The 6,914-nt window shown below is 34.2% G+C and overlaps 1 pseudogene; it reads right to left on the bottom strand.

Moving 5' to 3' along the window:
* Window positions 1-6,605, bottom strand: part of LOC111147992 — a 29,686-nt pseudogene extending 23,081 nt beyond the window's left edge.
* Window positions 6,606-6,914: the final 309 nt, after the last annotated feature.

Raw genomic sequence — 6,914 nt, 5'->3', positions numbered from 1 at the left:
TGTGTGTGTGTGTGTGTGTGTGTGTGTGTGTGTGTGTGTGTGTGTGTGTTTAAGGGAAGGAGGAAATGGATCTGGAAAGAAGCAGAAAGGCAGGAGTTAAACAAATACAATAATAAATAAGTACCCAAACAAAGGATATCTTGTCTGGGAATCTTTACTCGAAGCCCCTTTTTCTGTTTAGCAGCTTACATACCCAGTTGTTCTTAAGCAAATAAACAAGCTTAATCTATTCTGTAGCAAATAAAATAGGACAGATTGAGTAAAAACTACTAGACATTGCCTGGATATTTCCCCCCACTTAGCTATAGTTCTTGGGCCTTCCATAAGTCATAATAAGACAGAATAAATTTCAGTGTCTGGTGCAGAACTTTATGCTCAATGGCCAAATGAATCAGCTGCACTAAAATCCTCACTAGTCCACGAAACAGTCTACTCTCCACTGAAGAGACAAGCTGGCATATTCAGGTAATATTCAGTCCCAGCTTGTTATCAGTTTTAACCATTACAATGAAAATATCAAAAGTCCCTCACCCACAGAACAACCATTCAAAATAGGAGAACATCTGGAGAGGTGGGTGGTCAGTTGTAAGGGAGAATTTAACTTTGAAAAACATCTAGATATAAATCATCACAAGGATTTTTTAACAGTCATGAAGAGTTGGACTTGGGTGGAATTAATATTTAAGCTGGAATAAGACTCCTTGGGAGCAAATGAGATACTGTTCATTGGTAAGTTTAGGTATGTTTCTTACTAAACAGGGAGGAAGCTCAAAAGAATATAAAGAAATGACAAAGGAAAAGTTTTCAGTTTTCTTTTGCACATTTGACTGTTGTGAGGGCATATTAATGACCATGTTATATATGCTACAGAACTGGCTCTTTAGACCTTTCTTTTTTGGTCTTTGTGCTATTGTCGCTTAACTGGGCACTGATGCTGTGGTCCGGTGACAAAAAAACAAAAACAAAAACACCATGACCCAACTAAGATCTTAAGGTCTTACTAAGTCACTGCATAAAAAGAAATTCAATAAAATCATTGGAGGTGGCCACAGTCCTTTGGAGGTAGTTTCAGTAGGAGAAACCAGCTCTAGTCTGAGCTCATCATCCCTTCCTCAACCAGTTTAAATCCTTACATCTCACCTACCAACAGAGGCACAAAAGAAACAATGATTTTTACCCACATGACCAACTAATGGAGAAAAATATATTCTCAGGGAGCACAGTATTATACCCAATTATAAAATTTTCTTATTAGAAATAAAGGTAGCTTGTAGCCTGAGGTACTTGTCTTGGTTTACCTCACTATTCACAGCTGCAGCAAGGACAAAGATGGGTAGGTCTCATTATAAGTCCTCATGCTTAAAAGGTCTACATCCTACTATTGTCTGTCCCAGAACAGAGTACAAAGTAAGAATGTTTCTGCAAAGTGAGTTTCAGTCTCCACAAATTGGAAACTAGAAACTCTTTCAATACTAACATAATAAATTTTACAGCTGAAAATACAGTTCAAATTTAGACCTTGCTAGATACCACTTCCATCCAGGGCCTGATTTCCCCTCCCTTCCTTTCTCCCTTTTTTCTAACTGCCCTCTGTCCCACTTTTCATCCCCCTCCCCATCTCCTTGATTGAATTCTTTCTCTTTTTCTCTCTCTCTCTTGCTTGCTTGTTTGCTTTCTTCTATGTACAATTTAGTTTGAAAAATAAGAATTGTTTTAAAGACTTTGGGTATAAATAAAATAATGAATATAAAACTAATATTTTAAAGGATTATATACACTGGCAATAAGGAAAATGAAAAAGAAAAACTCCCTCTTTTTCTCCCTTTCTGCCTTATCTGCTCTTTTCTTGTACAGCTCTGAAAGAAACTATATTCTATACATTATTTATTTTGCTGGGAGGGATAGCATGTAAGAGTCCCTTTGGCACAGACTGTTTAGAAAAGGTGGTCAAGGCTAAACACTGTTCTACATAAAGTAGAATTCTTGACTTGTTAAAAAAGATAAGAACATATATATTCTATTATTGATGTGAAATAGATTTTTTTTATTTGAAGAAAAAAGGGATTGGCCCTTAGGGCTTAAAAGAAGTGTTAAACTACAAAAGTCAAATGAATGTTTCTTCTAAAGTTTAAATTATTATCACTCATAAAAACAATCATAAAATGCCCAACATTTTATATCCTGTTATACTTCCTAAATGCTTTCCCATATGTTTTGATATAATTTTGTTCTCATAAATATCCTTGTGAAGGAGGGTGGGGAGTTACTAATTTTCTCTCTTATTCTCAGAGGCAGCCCCAAATCCTCACTGAGTAGATTAAATATGCATAACTTCATTTTTCATTCCCTGATTCCAGAGTCAATATCTTAATATTGCTAAAAGAAGTTGCCTTCCTTAAACTAAGGCCTCTGTGATACAGAGAGAATATTTATAAGGTAATAAGTAAAGCATTTTTATGAAGGAGAACCCAGGTATTATGAAGAAAACATATTTCACATTTATTATATAATTTTAATTGTTGGAGAGGAAATGTTTCATCCAGGTACCCAGGAATTTTGTCTATAAAATAGTGATCTATACTGTTATTAAAATGCATTTTCTTTGAAAGTAAATTTTTGTGTATTCTAAGATTTAACTCTTACTCATGAGTTAGGATTCTGAGTCTCTCACAGATTCAGTTTCCCTCACAATTTAAGAACTTGTAAAAGAGAACACCAAAGCTGGTATCAGAAGTTAAGATTTCATGTTATGCAGCAAGGCCTGGCAAAGAAGTCAGGGTATCTAAGGAACATAAGAAACTTCACAAATTCAAACTCAGAATGAGGAGAATGGTATTAGTTCTACTGAAGTCTAAGTCAAAGAATGTTAAAATATACCATGGAAAAATGAAGATAGTGACAAATATACATAATACAATATGTATATTTTGTATACAAATATACATAATACAAATATACATAATTTCATATATCTATATGGATAAATCTCTAAATATCTACTCTATCATACATATATCTGGGACAGAGCTATCCAACAGAAATATTTTGAGAACCACAAGTCAAAGGCCTATATACAATTTAAATTTCCTAGTGACCACATTCAGAACTAAAAGAAACAATTTCTAAAATACATTTACTCAGTGCAATGAAGTCAAAATATTATGATTTCAGTATATGTAATCAAGATGTAATGTGTGTAATACAAAAAGTTAAGATAATTTTACCTTACATTCTTGAGGGTGAAGAATGAGGAAAAATGGGGCAATTTGTAGCATTATTTATCTGTATGTCCATGACAATCTTAATATGCCTTTTGAGCCTGGAAATGAAGACATGTTAATTCCATCAGCCTTGCATACCTTCTAGAAAAAAGGTGAACAGCTGTTTCCCTCATCTTTATTCCTCTAAGTAACTAAGAAACACCTGAAACATAAGTCAAGAAATAGAAATCAGTTTTAATAGCCACACAGCATTCTTTTGCAAATTTTAACAAATATCAGGTTAAATGGGTTATTTGATAAAAGTTCTTGCATTACAGGGGCTGATGATCATCTTTTTGAACTTATCTTTGCCTGAATGTGTATCAAAATCTTTGGAAATGCAAGTCATGTGAAAAGAGGGATTTATATAGAAATAATAGTAAAGTTTGGACTAAGATGGACTAAGTTTTGTCATATTTTTATGTTCTCATTCAGCTCCCTTTCCTCTTCAGATATCTGAGGAAAAGACACACGTAAGAGATAGTAGTAGTACACAATGGACTGTGTAACCAGGCAACTTTGAACTGTAAGCCTATTGAAATTTTCTAGTGAGAAAGACTTGACCATGTGGAAATACAGTTTAGCATATGCTAAAGAGAAAGGTATAAAAATAAATCATACAGTCTCTTCCTAGGCTAAATAGCCCTTATGAGGGCCACAGATACAACGTCATTTCTTTGTAGTCTATGAGAAATAAACAGTTTTTTTTAAAGGTTTTTTTTTTTTTTAGATTGTTTTTATTTTTATTTATTTGACAGACAGAGATCACAAGTAGGCAGAGAGGCAGGCAGAGAGAGAGGGAGGAAGCAGGCTCCCTGCTGAGCAGAGAGACCAATGCGGGGCTCGATCCCAGGACCCTGAGATCATGACCCGAGCTGAAGGCAGAGGCTTTAACCCACTGAGCCACCCAGGTGCCCCGAGAAATAAACAGTTTTTATGTGCATGCATTGGTATATAACAAAGGAATGAAACTTACCCCCAACAGAATCCCCAGGGCTCTACTAAAGCCTCATCATTGACCTCTGGAGAAAGCAAGTCTTTGGCTTAGCAGTAGTGTGAAAGGGGGAACTATCTGGATTATAACATGGAGGATATCTAGTTAAAATATTTCATTTTCCCAAAGACAAAATTATATGTATTCCATAATAGGTAATAGAAGTAAGTTGTTAGTTAAGCAGTGATTTGGTCATTTTGTCATTCTGCAAAATTGAGGAATGATTTTTCCAAATTACTTTGTTTTCATAATAGAAAATGTCTGACTATAGCAAGACTGTTACTCATATGGACAGAGAGAATTCAAAGTTTAAGTTATGTACCTTTTTTGGCAGTCCTTGACCTGCATTTATTTTGCCTTGTTCAAGTATGAGAAAACACAGACATTAGGTGGTGGTGGTGTATTAAAGTACTATAGAAATTAAGGAGCAGAGGAGATCAGTATCAAAAAAGACTTTTAGAACAAAGAGTTTTAAATGAGCCATTTCGATTTCCAGAAGAAAACTCTAGTATAATTGATAGACTCTCTTACTGCAAAGTGAGACCTGCTCCATAAAAGTTGTTTGGAAAGCCAGCCAGGGGAAAGGCTGAAATAGAAAGGAAGAAAGATAAACTACCAAGACAAAGGAATGTTGTGCAAATGGAGAATGATGGGACACGGGAGGTTTTATAGACACCAAAATGTTCACAGTGGCTATTTGTTTTTTGTGCAGTTACAGTGATTTCTTTAAAAGTTTGTTTTTGCTTTTATATATTTTCCAAAATCTCTGCAGTGTATTACAAAAACTTTATGAGCTAGAATATAAATAAGTGGTATGAAATAGAAAATTTTAAATACGGATGGAAGGAATTGAAGACAGTTATAAAGACATTATCCATTAATGAAACTCCAGAGCTAGATGTTTTCACTTATTTCATGCAAACTTTTAGAAAACAGATTATTTTGAGGCACCTTGGTGGGTCAGTCAGTTAAGCGTCTGCCTTCAGCTCAGGTCATGATCCCAGGGTCGTGGGATTGAGTCCCACATCGGGCTCCCTGCTCAGCAGAGAGCCTTCTACTCTGCCTGCTGCTCTGCCTACTTGTGCTCTCTCTCTATCTCTCTGTCAAATAAATAAATAAAATCTTTAAAAAACAAAAACAAAAAACTAGATTATTTCAGAATGCAGAAACTATTTAAAAATTATATAGCACAACCTAGGGCATATTTTGAGCCATAATTATGCATATAAAAAAGATACCTACAATAAAAGCTAGTGAAGGACAATTTTTATAAATCAATATGCACAAAATATTAAGTACAAATTAAGAGAATTGAATAGCATTTCAGAATATCCATTATGTAAGACTAAGTAGTATCTAATACATGGAGTAAAAGTGTGTCTTAACATGAGAAACTCTTGTCTGTGTTACTCTAGATCCAAAATAGAAGCATAGCAAAAACAAAAAATAAATAACATTTTGCTTTATTAAAACTTATTAAATTTATTAAAATTTCTGAGTAACTATGACTTTCTGAGATATATGTATATCTCATCTGAATATCCTTATTGGCTCTTTGGCCTATCAATTTTAATAATCTTTTCTTTCTCATTGGATGGACTAGACCTTCTGGAATAATATAGCAACAATATAGACATTCTTTTTTTTTTTTTTTAAGATTTTATTTATCTATTTGAGAGAGTAAGAGAGATAATAAGAGGGAAGAGGGTCAGAGGGAGAAGCAGGCTCCCTGTTAAGCTGGAGTTCAACACAGGACTGGATTCTGGGACTCCGGGATCATGACCTGAGCTGAAGGCAGTTGCTTCACCAACTGAGTCACCCAGGCACCCCTAGATGCAAAAGATGCAAAAGATGCAAAACTTAGAGTTTTTTAAAACTTTAAAAGATGCAAAACTTAGAGTTTTTTATTCTTTAGGGTATCAGTTTCCATTTTAAAAATAGGTATCATTATCATAAAGTGCCTCTATGTCACTTTTCCACAAAAATATTAGTACTTGATTTTTATTGAATTAAATACTATTTCACATTTTAAGATGATTATATAGATTTTTCAGGTTTTTTTTTTTACATATTTATATAATTTATATAATGACTTGTGTTTATGGATTTCTCAGCAACCACAATGATAAATGAAGAACAATTTCTGTTAAACTACATACAATGTATTGTCCTTGAATATACTGCTTTATTCCTTTCAGAAATACAGTACACTTGTTGTAACTTTTAGTGTATTTGTTATACTCTTTAAGACGAGATAGACTTTCCTTTTGTGACACTTCAGTTGGGTAATTTGTCTTTATGTCTTTGCTTTCACTTATGGGGATCTTTCTCTTGGGCATCTCTGCAGCCATGGCTGCCCAACCATTCTGCTACTTTGCATCTAGGAAACTGCAGGTCCTTCTTTCTTTGGGGCTCAATGTGCTAGTTTGTGTAAAAGGTAAAACATATGGAGTCAATCCCAGGATGCCTTTATCACTCTAACAGTGTAACAGCTAGAGAATTTCTGTTTGTAGGCAAATCTTTTAGAGTGCTCTTGGCAGTTCTTAATTTTTTTTTTTCTCTTAAGCATGTTTATGAATTTTATTTTTTTAAAGATTTTATTTATTTATTTGAGAGAGAGAGATCACAAGCAGACAGAGAGGCAGGCAGAGAGAGAGAGA

This window comes from Enhydra lutris, unplaced genomic scaffold (assembly GCF_002288905.1).
Source record: "Enhydra lutris kenyoni isolate GAN:26980312 unplaced genomic scaffold, ASM228890v2 scaffoldscaffold18, whole genome shotgun sequence".
NCBI classification, from domain to species: Eukaryota; Metazoa; Chordata; class Mammalia; order Carnivora; family Mustelidae; genus Enhydra; species Enhydra lutris.
The sequence above is the reverse complement of the archived record's forward strand: the minus strand, read 5'-3'. Positions and strand labels throughout refer to the sequence as shown.